The 13,233-nt window shown below is 30.9% G+C and overlaps 1 long non-coding RNA gene across 1 annotated transcript in view; it reads right to left on the reverse strand.

The window, feature by feature from the left end:
• Positions 1-12,866, reverse strand: part of LOC119838638 — a 33,252-nt gene extending 20,386 nt beyond the window's left edge. The window contains exon 1 of the long non-coding RNA XR_005288205.1: positions 12,748-12,866. This is a non-coding gene — a long non-coding RNA (uncharacterized LOC119838638). The remainder of the gene's footprint in view (positions 1-12,747) is intronic.
• Positions 12,867-13,233: the final 367 nt, after the last annotated feature.

Raw genomic sequence — 13,233 nt, forward strand, 5'->3', positions numbered from 1 at the left:
CTGGGCACGATACATAAAAAAGTTTCCGCTATAACGATTTTTGTACCTTTTGTCATTTAATGAATGGTGTATAGGGTATGTTTTAAACGTAAAAATAAAGCGTAATTGCAATATATTAATCATTAACTACCATCGATGATTTTATTATAAATGGAAACTGTAATACTGGCAACAGTCATGTATTGACAGTTCAGTTTAATGCGTCTATTTGTGTGTGTGTGTGTGTGTGTGTGTGTTTCAGAAAGATAGTGATCTAATCAAGAAGCATCAGAAGACCAGAAGTCATCAGAATTACTATTAAACTTATTGATTAGCAACAGGTTTCAGTAAGTATGCAAAATAATAAATATTTTAAATTTATGTTGAATTCAATAAGTTTGAATTAGAAGCAGTAGTATTTACGCAAAAAAATCAGAAATCGTTAATAAATTTACCTACATAAAGAAGTTATTACACATATATAAATATATAAGAATTGTACATAAAATGTTAGAACAAATGAGAAACCATAAGGAACTCGTGCCTATGGTTATCTGGTAGAGAAATTGTTTTTCCTTTCTACTCCTTTATCTTTTTCTCTATACGTTAATGAAAGGAGTAATTTTGGCATCAGAAAATATATGAAGGATAGATATGAAGGATAGATATCCAGTTCGTACGTCATAATTATGTTCTTAACGTATCATTTTTCATTAAAGCAGTCAGTCATCAATGCTTAAATTGTTAATATTTTGAACCGAAAAATCATTTTGCGCGACGAACAAATATTGGTCCAGTACCCAATAAAAACTCAAAACATATATCTGATATGATACAATGTTGCAACGTTTCGTTATAAAAACAATTCTTTATAAACTGAACTTTTTTATTTCGAAAGGGTACTCTCGGGGGTAGCACGGGCGCTTCTCCGGAACTCCTCCGTGGTTCTATTATCATCAAGACACAGTCTGATGATGAAATCTCAAGGGAATCGATACAAAACTAATGCCTTATTGAGCTATTATTTTCTATACTTATATGACAATGCAATAATCTGGTACTGTTAAGCTGACTCTTGGAAAAGCAAAAGCACGATATTTTGTAAATGGGTTGAATTATACGCCTATTTGTTATAAACTCTACAATTATTTGGCTAATCCACCAATGGTTGAATTCTGGCGAGGCTAAAAGCTCTTCTAAATTACATGATGATGTGCATTGCTAGCATAGATTAATATATAGTTAACTTTATAAGAATTATGAAGCCAGAACAAAATGTTTTAAGAAAAAGGTCCTTAAGATCATAATCGTTTATTTTACATTTTTTTTTTGTTATAAAGTCTCTTACAAAAATAAGGCACATTGTTTTCTATCCACATCAACTGTTATGATTGTTAAGTTGCTTATTTGAGGGCCTCTAAATCTGGGGTAAAAATCTTGTTATGGACGGGATATGGAGTTATTAAGTTTGTTTTGCGTTTTCATGGATTTTAAAATGTGAATACAACGTCATAAGACACAACAACGTTATATGAATGATGGGAATTATGATAACATATTTTGTTTTAAACATGCTAGGAGGTCCCGTCTTTATAAAATATCGTGTAGCTTTCGAAATAAATCATTTTTTCTTTTCTTTTCTTTATTATCGGCAATATTATAAACTCTTTGGTGTCTAGATTTCATGATTCAGTGGAAAAAGAAGGTATGCGACTTAAAGAAGGCAACATTCTGAATCTGAATGATTACGTCTGTGTGATGTTATATTTTTGAAACTAGGTATCGTATATAGCACACTGAGTATTCACGGTAGAGGACATTGTCAAAGGCTGTCTAAAAATGAAATATATGAATTTATAGCGTATTTATCATCTGCGACTTCGCTTGATATCTTTTCATTGCGCATTGCGATAAAGACGGTTATCATACAAATTAAATCCCATTTTTTCATGTTTATACAAAGTCACAGATTACAAAATTTTCTATATATACAGACAGAAAATTGTGTTTGTTACCACTAGGAACGACTCATAGATTTTTTTTTTAATTTTTTCGTTGATTTAGCTAGGTTAGGTTTAAAACAATTAAATTTTTTCATAAACTTGCAAAGAAATGTCGACCGTGCGGGATGAGCAGCTATTATGTTATATAATTTAGTTTAACAATAACCAAGCCAAAAAAACAATGGATCTTTGTAATGAAATGAAAAAAAAAATCATATTGAAACTCAATGAAAAAATTAATTTCCACAGTCAAAAGCTCATACCCGGTCAATAGCACTTTTGGCTGAAAAATTAGTCAAACTGGTTTTGCCGATGCCAGTTACAAACAGTTTCGTTAATTTACTGATCCTTATAGTTCTTGGTTCATGGGCGGGGATGATCATTCCCCATCTTACACAAATCTTCCAACTCATCTTTATTTTTTAGAAATTTTGAGAGCTTTCGAGCCTTCTAATTGATAAATTGTAAATTTGTGGTTATGAACTAACCTAACAGGACCTGTGTATCTTAAATCACATGTCATAAAATAATGGTTGTTTAAACTTATATAGGTATCGTTTTGTTTATAATCCTGCTGATCAAACACACGTTGGCCTACTTCGTGTGAACTTTCGAACGGGTGAAGGTTAAATAGCCTGTTTTCTTAAGTTTTTCTTTCTTAATGTGCTTACAAAAAAACAAACAAACACAACAAAAAAAACGAATTAGCGAAATCGGATAGTCGTTCATGTGTAATGCCGTAAACAAGGGAAATGGGGATCAATATAGATTATTTAATATTGTGAGATTTTAAGTTAGCAAGATGTCCAGATATGGATATTTCTCTATTATAGTTGCCAAACAGATCTTCAGAAAATAAAGAAATAGCAATTTTTATAATAATCAGTACGCTATGGTTAATATTTTGTTAGGTTGTAACAGATTATTTTTCACTATATATGTATAGACCACAGATAACATACTATACTAGATTAGACTTAGATTTGATCTGAATAAAAAAATACTATATTATTATTATCTCTTTTAGGCGAGAAACACTGCACGGATGTTGGTGACACTTGATAGTTTTTGTTACTTCTGTCGCCACGATACGGTTAAAGACGCAGGTTCGATTTCGAGAAAAAAAAACGTTTAATCGATACGTTTTTTTTTCTATCCATAAATGATTTTGGGGTCGAGAATGCTCGCACCAGGTAAGGTTCCACAACCACATAGAGAACCGGCGTGAAATACTACCCTGTGATTTTTCCTTTTTGTTAATAAGTCTATCAATATGCTTAAATTTTTTTTCACAATTACTAAATAATAGATACATAAAAAACACTATCAAATTCATACAGGCATACACACATACACGTGCATACCCACAAACACACAGATTTTAGGGGAAGGCACTGTCTTCTAAGATACAGGTAATAACCTTGTTCAACAGGCAGAGCATTGGTGAGAACTTAATTTTTAATTTATTCTTTTTTTAATATACCTACATATATATTGTACTGGATCTTTAACGGTACCTGCTGAAAGCTTCCAAACTGTTTTACAACGTAGAATTGTAAAACATTTTCCTATATAATATTATAATTGCGAAAGTTTGTAAGGATGTGTGTGTGTTTGTTGCTCTTTTACGCAAAAACTACTTAACCGATTGCAATGAAATTTGGTACGTAGATAGCTGAACAACTGGAATAACATATAGGTAACTTTTATCCCGATATTCCTATGGGATATAGACTTACGCGGGTGAAACCGCGCAGGCGGGCGCAGCTAGTTAAATATAAAACCAACTACAAGGACCAATAAAATCTTGACAGCAAATTAGTGACGTGACAATCGACGATAAAGATCTGACATAGGAATAAATAAGTAAAGTTGTGCATGGAGAAAAATGTAGTCTTTCATCAGCAAAGCTCCACGTAATGCAATATAATAAATACAATGGTGTTTTGGTGTTTAATATACCCTGCATTCCAGGACTTAACAAAAATAATTTCAACAAATTTAAATAAAACACTAATTTAGCGTAAAGGCTCGAGGTAGGAAGTAGGACATAATCCAACACTGATGTGTTAATTAGTAGTCCTTAATTCTAAAAGAAGCATTTTATTTTAAAAAATAAATTAGTTATTAATGAATAATATTTAAAATTTAAGTCATGATTAAAAAGTATATGTAATTAGTATATCTTGAATGCAGTTTTTCATATAGACAGCATTTTCTAATATTTATTTATACGAGAATTTTATTCATTGTGGACAAAGCCGTGGCGGAGGTTCAAAATCAACACAATTAAATGACCAGGGTATTCATGGAACAGCTTATTTTTATAAGAGCTGTAAGCAGCGGTTCAGAATTACATCGGGGTCGACTCATTGTGCAAGGCTTGAACGGCTCACCCATAACTTTTTGCAGTAATTCATTCCCATTCAAATGATATAATGAATGAGAAGATGTTTTATAATTTGTCTTTAAATAGAGAATTTATAAAGCTCATATAAGTATTGTAGAATATTTAAATGCGGTTTCCTGAATTGCTAGATAATTCAATTAAATGTCTATACATATGTTATAATATTTGCTTGCTTATCGCAGTATTACTATTCTGAAGTGTATTGGATATTAACGTTGATAATTGTTATTTACGTTAAATTGTACGTTATTGTGTATGTTATATACATAGTTTAAGCTAAATTACACAATAATAATATGACAAATTTTACAACCACACTTAGTCCGAACTGTAAAATATAATTGCTTCTACTATCAGCCCTCAGCACGTATTCAGTCGCTGGTACTAACATACCGAAGCAATATCAGTTGGGTTCCAGACTGGATTTGTATTTGTATGCCGATTAAAAACATAATTCAATTGAATTATTTTGTTCATGTGTTTAATTAAATTATGATAACGTACTTTTTCATCTCATTAATATCTTATTATCTCGTATAGACTCTAGCTTCTTAAGACAATTCACTTACATTAAGGAATCATGCAACTTACACTTTTTAATTTAAATTACTATTATCTAAAATAAGCTCAAAGTAAGTATAGTATAAGCGTAGTAAATATTAAGTAATCCGTAGTACAATTAGTATCATTTGTAGTTTTAAATAGGATGAGAAATTTTACCAATCATAGATGGAATGTTAATTAGATATCTTTAGAAAATATTGCTTCAGAACTTATGAAAATCTGAAAATCTTTTGGTTGTAAAAGGAGTATCTATATACAAAGTAACTTTATGTTGATTGTCAAATAATTTTTCCACCCGTTTCAAACTAAGATGTAAGTAAGTAAGACGAGCAGTATGCTCGTTACCTTTTACCGTGGTTGCCTGGAAGAGATCACTTCTAAGTGATAAGGCCGCCAAACAAATTGTACGCTTTATTTTTTATTTTTATTTTTTAATTCACAACAATTAAACACAATCCCACCTGATGGGAAGTGGAGATGTGGTCTACGTGGGTGCACGTCTACCTAGAAGGTGCCTATTCACCCTTGTTTTGAAGAGCTCCAGGTTGTATTGGTTAGGAAAAATAGTGGCGGGGGGGGGAATTCCATTCCTTAGCTGTATTCATGATGAAGGAAGACTCGAACTCGACTCGAGGATTTTACTCATTATTATTATTATCTCTAAGTTTCCTTCTATGTACAATCTTGTTGAAGAGTTAAATAAATAAATAAATAAGATTCCCATACCATTATTTTCTTTTTTTACGTTTATAAATTATGTTTCGTTTTTCTTATTAGTTGTCTTGTTCGTGCTGTGTACACAATTTTACTGTTTTGTATATACAATTCTCGGCTTTTCTTAAAAATAATAAAATAATGCAATATCAAAATACCTGCGTGATTTTTATAAGAAAAATAATTGGGTGCCAATTATGGTATAGCAGTTCTCTTCTAGGAATAATGCCGTGACCAAATCTATAGAGATAAGCCGTAACAAACAGACAACCTCGTGGAAGTCAATTTTAGTTAAAATTATACAATCTATAATAATATAAGAACATAGCATCCATAGAAAAAATGTAATGCCTTTTACATTTACAATTTAATAAAAAGCTATTGTATTACTATGCTCAGCTAAAACTGATTTTTTAAGTATTGTATCGTAATTGTTTTCTGTTTTCTACTAAAACTGACCACTAATTAAGAATAACCATATTTAGCAAATATAAACTAAATTTTAAAACCTTTGGGTTTATGTCTTGAAAGTTCGAAGTTATTAAATGGTCTTATACTGTCCATTCCTAGGCCAAGTACTAGGCACTTTGTAATAATTTTAAACAAAGAGGTAGTTGGCAGTTCTCCATGCTACGAATTTTCGGTAGTAGGTTCAGGAATTTAATTTATTTTATATAGTAAAGATAGGACGTTAAAGTGACGTAGGGATAGAGTCAATATTTAATTAAATTATATTTTTATTGATATTTCATAGCACATTTAGTATCATTAAAACTTTCACATTCGTATAAAATTAAATTCTGTGGGCAAGCACAAGTTTACAAGTGAAACAATTTAATTGAACTACATGCTAGTTCGCCACTTACATCATGTACAAGATAAATCATGTGTTTAAGTGCAATTTCTCATTATAAATATAATAATAATTAATAGTTTCCTAATATTTAAACTTAATTTGAGTTTTTGCCTTAATGCATTTTTTGTCGTATTAAAGCATTTGCCAAGTTTAGTTTCAAATAATATATTTTACTTTCCTTTAGTTATTGTTCGAGATTCTAAATTCAATGTCGCAGTTTTTTGTAACCATTTTTATTATCTATGTGGCGTATCTTTTTAAATTTTTTGATAAATTTAAAAAACTTATTTAAATGCAAGAAAAGGGTTTTGTACTTCTTGAGTTGTTTTTATTTTTATATATTGAATAAACCGTTTAGTTTAAATGAACTATAAATAGATAATTTGCATTAAGAGATAGACACAAAGTAAGTTTAATATTTATTTTAAACTACAGATGCGTTTGCTGTCGATAGATATGTATCAAAGAAAATCGGGCTAGTTACACTATTTATAACTGTAAAACGGTTGAACGAATTTTAAAACACGATATTTGTTGTACTTGTCTTTGCTTTGATTAGGATAATGAGTATTCTAAAATAAAAATAAAAAATACATAACAGGAACGTCTATCCGGGTGGATCCAGGGCGACCAATTAGTCATATATAATATTGTGTAGTAGGCTTCAATTAAGAGAGCGCTGGTTTAACCCAAAAAGCACGTAGAATAAAATTTGGCCATGTATATATTTTAACCCATATGGAGGCGCTTTATTTGGCATTCAAACGATCGCTATAAACACATCGATTTACTTTCAAACTGATGAATTTTTGCTAACAAAGAGTGCTTGTATCTCACCAACAGCGGAATTCATTTTGTAAACTGCGAGCTGAGATTAAAACACGAGAACCTCAATCCAATTCACCAACAAATTACGTAAAGCCTCAAAGCTTCTGACTCTTAACCACGACGAGCGCGTTTCATAACCGCATTCTCGTAGCATGTGTAAACGACCGTTTCCTTTATACAATATCGTAATGTAACATTTAGTGCTAATCAATCGCTCGTTATATTATAAAATAAGCTTCATATTGAATTGTATCCCAAGCGCTGAAGTGTATTTCTTAAATATTATGATAGGTTTTTGCAGCCTTGACATTTCATGTTTCGCAAAATCATACTACGTACATCTACTACAAGACAAGTAATGCGTTCAGTTTAATTTATACATTATAAATAAATTCAGCAAATTAGTTAAATTAATAAAAAAATTGTACTTGAAAAATTGCCAAAAAGCATGTAACTTTTTCAAAACATTTTGTAATAATCACACACACATTTATTAAATTCATTTACAGTTACTCCTTATGAAATAAAATCATAAGCCGATGAAAAACAGCGGTTCTGAGATTCTTAAATAGTAGGATCTGTCACGGCACCTCGAGTGAGAGCGAAATAAAGCCGATTACATACGGACTACATTCCTTCCGGAGAGTATTTTCCTCTATTGTCGGTACAACTAAGTGCAACACAATATTCAGAAGCGTATGGGCGCGGATGCTTTTAAATTTTACAAGCGCGTTTACCACTAAACTTCTATTATTCCATTATGTGCTTAAGACCGAAAATTTTACATTACTGTTAAAGCCTTTTACGTATATTTCATTTCATAACTGTGTTTATTTTATGTAATTAGCTTCAATTTTGCTAAATTACTTCATAAAATATAAAGTACCTGTACTAAAAGTGCATTTGGCAAATGTTTAATATTTAAAGTGGTGATAACAGGAATATAATTTATTGAAAATTTTTATTAAATATTATTTATTTATAATTCTTTATTGCACAATAAATAAAAAAGTTAACCTTATACGAAGTAACTTATCATTAAAATTTAAATTTACATAGTTATACAGTAACACAGACTGTATTTTATTATTTTTATCGCATCAATCGAACAGAGCTAGGGCGGGCGGATAATTATTCTATATAAACAATAAGTAAACAAATCATTGCTATTTTATTCGTATTTTATATTATACAACTCACAAATGATACTTAACGAAGGACAAGACGGTGAAAGACAACGTATTAATCTCTTTATAGATAGAAACGTTACTAGAAATTTATTCTCAATATAGATTTTGAGATGTATCTTAATTGTTTTAAAAACAGTGAATAATATAATATCGAATTTATAATTCATGTCACGTAGATAATATAGTTATTACACGAGAAAGCGTAATATTATGGTCATATTATACAAAATTCTTTTGGTTCGTTTATTTCAATACTAGCATTTGTAAAAAGAGCAGAATGGGCAATAAATAACAAACATAGCCGAAGTGAAGTTTATCATCAAAGAGTAAACTTGAAAAATCCGCATTCAATCGCCAATTCATTAGAAAAAGCATTCACAAGTTACTAAGTTACATTATGATGAATAAAAGAATTTCTGGTCCTATTAATTACCTTAAGTCCCTTATTATCTAATTCTTTATTGTAAATATAGAAGTTTTTGAAGTATGAAAATAACATTTTAATGGATTTTCTATTATTTGTTTCTGTATTGAAAATACTAACTAACCGTTTCAATTCATTTCAGTTTACAAATAGCTAAATCTCTAAACATCTGACATTGTACCGTTGAAATTCAGTTTGATTTTATCAAACGTAATGGGATTAAAACTTGTTAAATAGTTATATTTTACACGTTTTACGATATCTTTCCATTTTACGATATCAATGTAATTTATTAAAAGGTTGTTTAGATTTGTTGTTTGCTATTTACAATTAATTGACTACTCTTTCGAAGTATATTGATAGACTAATTAGCATGTAAAAGTTTACATAAAGTCAATAAAGTTTTGATTTTAAGTTTTAGCATAAAAATCAGTTAAGAAAAACTTTTGAAAATGTCGCAGTTGAGTTAACTTAAGTAAGGTACCTATTCCCATTAATAACCAAGAAGCATTTAAAGGATATTTTAGATCTTTACATATATTTACATGCTAATTATATTCACGTATTACGATGAATTCTGAGATCCAGTTTAAATATTTAACTAGTTTTAATCGGCTTCAAAAATGAGAAGAATCTCAATACTTCTGTATGTTTTTGTTACCTCATAACTTTATTGTTATTTAATAAAAAGCTAATGAGCAATCGCGTCGTCTGAAAGTAGGCTTTATTCAAGTAGCATAGTAACCACAAAAAATGGGAAGTTTGTATATTAAAATGGATTTTATTTTAGGTAATATATAAAATGCGAATAGGTATGGGTCTTGAAAGTTTCTATAACGAAGTTGTCATAGAATTCTTTTTGAAGATTGTAGGAAAAGATGTAGAAAACACTTATGAGATCTTTCAATAAAAACGATGTAAAAAATATATTGAAAGGTGCAATTTAACTTAATTCGCTATAAACTAGTTTCTAGAGCCGTTAGAAGTTGGAATTGATGTAAATAGGTTATGTAACAACAATGTATCGTAGGAATTGGCTCTGTGACAAAAGTTGTCCGATTCCAACCCGCAGATAGTCTTTTCTCCAGTATTGGCTATATCGATAGACTACCAAATTATTTAGTCTAGTCACACTTTGAACAATTTTATTTAGCTAATTGAAAAATTCGAAAGCCGTTGTTGTATTGTTCACTAATTTTTAAAAGAAATAAAGACAGATCTAGTACAATCGTGAATATAAATCAACCTCAGATTTTGTTAATTCTCACTTATACATATATTTTTAATACGATAATGTGCTTCTTTTTTTTATTCCGTGGTGACAGAGCGATTTTATGCTATGATTTTCCTTATATAGAAGGTTAATAAGTGACATAGACTACTTTTTCGTGCGGTGAACGGTGCTTTGACTGCGAAAAGCTAGTTGTGAATTAAAAGCAAACATATTATAATAAGCTTATAAATTTATCATGATTCATAAATTTGTTATCTTAAATAATTCTTGAATCATTTGCTTTAATATCATAAAAAGCTAAAGTTAAATCCGATCCAATTCCCATTTCGCACAGGCACTATTTTTATTTCCGCACAAACAAATGACACCACTTTCAGTTCCCCTATTCTCCCCTATGGTATGCAAAACTCAATTGCGAATTGTCAAACTCGCGATGCACAAGAGCCTACGAATTAAGACCACCTCGGTGCACTTTAAAACTGGTGCTGTAAATCCGATTGCAGAGTTGAAGTGGCACCCCTTTTGAAAACGGAGTCATGGTAGAACTTTCAGACTATACTCAAAATTTTATAAACCAATGTAGTTGCCGCCTGAGAAAATTATTCAACTTTAAAAAAATAAAAATAGCATAGGATAAGTGGTAAAGTGAACACGGTCTTTGCTTAAACTGTGTTTTTACGTAAAGTTTGAACTGTTACCGCTGCGAAAGGAGCTACGATATAAAGTTTGATACTACTTCACAGAGTCGTTTAAACGGTAAAGAGCTTGGTAATTAATATTAATAACAAATTATTGTCAGAAGATATTGATTTTCAAAATTTGGATTTTTTAAAGTTAATAGGTATATTATCCAATTACATAATGAGTATAAGGTTTAAAATCTCAAGAATTTTTAGCAAACCAGTAATAAGAATCTATAAAAGTTTATGTCTAACCTTAAATCATACACACGGTGTCTATAGTTTTAAAATACACCAAATGATTCACAAGGATTGATGTTAATTTATACGAGTATTTTTATTCATAATGGGATTAAAATATTGAAATATTAATCTCCCTATTTTTTTTACTGTCCATAATGAATGTTACATGCGATATAAATCGTGTAAAACTATGCGACAAAGGGTAGTTACGTTCTTATCCTGATATTTATAATTATTTCAAGAAATATTCAACTACAGTGTTATTTTATTATTATCTCGTTCATCAATTAGAAAAAATATAAATAAAAACAAATACGTTTATTTTGTCTACGAAATTTTTCCTAAATTAAAGCCTATTAGTCCAATTAGAAAATATTTTGTTTACAAAGTAAAACAAGAGAATGAATATATAAATGAAAATAAACACAACACAAGTAATCGGATAAAAATAAGAAAATGATTTAATAAATGGAATGGGCGTTTCCATCAGATGTCAATAGATATCAATTTCATTAAAGCGCCTTCATTATCACCCGAAACGATCAGAACAATCGCATCGGAGTTTAATGAATTAAATTGGGAAGTAATAACATTATGCGTTGCTCAAATTAAGCGCTAACCGCGACCAGAATGGCATTTAATTTAAAACTATCAATGGGTAAGGGAAAACCTGATTTTTAGTTTGAGGAACAAGGACGAGATTTAGTAGGGTGAGTGCGTAGGCCGCGGCCGCGTGGGGTGTTAGTCGGGGGGTACCCTTGCCAACAGGCGAAATGTTTAACGAAACCTCTTCGTGATTTCAGCTCTCCTGGTACTATTTGGCATTGACTTGGATACATCCGACTTACCCCGGCATGCAATTTTAGAACCTCTTTTTTGCCTTCTGTGCTGCTTGGTTACATTTTTATGTAATGATTTAAGAAGTTAAAACAATTATTACAAAATTATTTTTTTTTTACCTTCAATTGTAATTTTTATATATGCATATTTTAAATTTGTTACAGTCATTAATTAATTAATCTCATCCTAGCGGAGAAAACTGTAATAAATCAAAAATCACGACAATCCGCTTAGCCGTTATTGAATTAATTATACTTGAGTAACCCACATGACTTTCTTTTATATTTATAGATAATTGAAAAACGGTACATATAAAAATTTCGAAAAATGTCATTAAATGGGACTATAAAAATATCAAATTACAAGCGAGTACGTAAAACTAAAACAAAAAATATACTGCACTCTAATATGTTTAAAACTTGAAACGCTTCGTTACAGCTTACATTTTTTACATCTGTGTTTACATTGAAACCGTGTACCCGACGCACCGCTAGTGTTTAACTTGGCGTGATTTTAATTTGTATCAGGTAGATTGAAACCAAATCAATTTGTCGCATGCAATCTGACGAACATAAATCACATTTTCCCCTATTGTATCGCTGCCGATAATCATAAGTGTTTACACGTTGAAAGAGAGAGTTGGAACACGAAAACCCGCTTTCCCACATTCCAATGATAAAAGGGAAAACCGACGTTAACGGCGTGATGGAATGAACGGGAAGGATATAAGGAAATAACTTGAGTGTGAGCGCGCAATAGATAGAAATGTAAAAGTAACTTACCTCCTCGATAAGTCTAGTAGCCTGGTAACTTATTACAGGGCGCGTAATGTGACGAGGAAATGCGATCGGCGCTGCAAGCGAGTTGCTGCGATGGTTCGACGGCGCGAACTGCAATTGCACCGCACTTTGCAAGGGGTGGTGCACTTTGAGCAAGCGAGACTTCTACGCCCGCCCATCTGCCCCGTGCCTCACTTTCCCGCCCTACTGTTCATGAAACTTTTAGCTATTAACAGGTGGCAAACTCGTGTAAATATAAATACATCACAATTTCACTTACTGGTTGGTATGTAAATACCAATCACAAGTAATTTTACTGTATCAATTGTTCCAAGAGGAAATTTATGAGCAGTAGTATGATACACACTTTTAGCAATTTTATTTTTTTCTAATTTGATATGAAATGTTGTGATCGTACGTAATCGAATACAGATCAGAGATTGTTTGTTGAGATTTACAGCCTACAGTCTTATAAATTGGCGCCGCCTC

Source organism: Zerene cesonia, chromosome 3, assembly GCF_012273895.1.
Source record: "Zerene cesonia ecotype Mississippi chromosome 3, Zerene_cesonia_1.1, whole genome shotgun sequence".
Lineage (NCBI taxonomy): Eukaryota > Metazoa > Arthropoda > Insecta > Lepidoptera > Pieridae > Zerene > Zerene cesonia.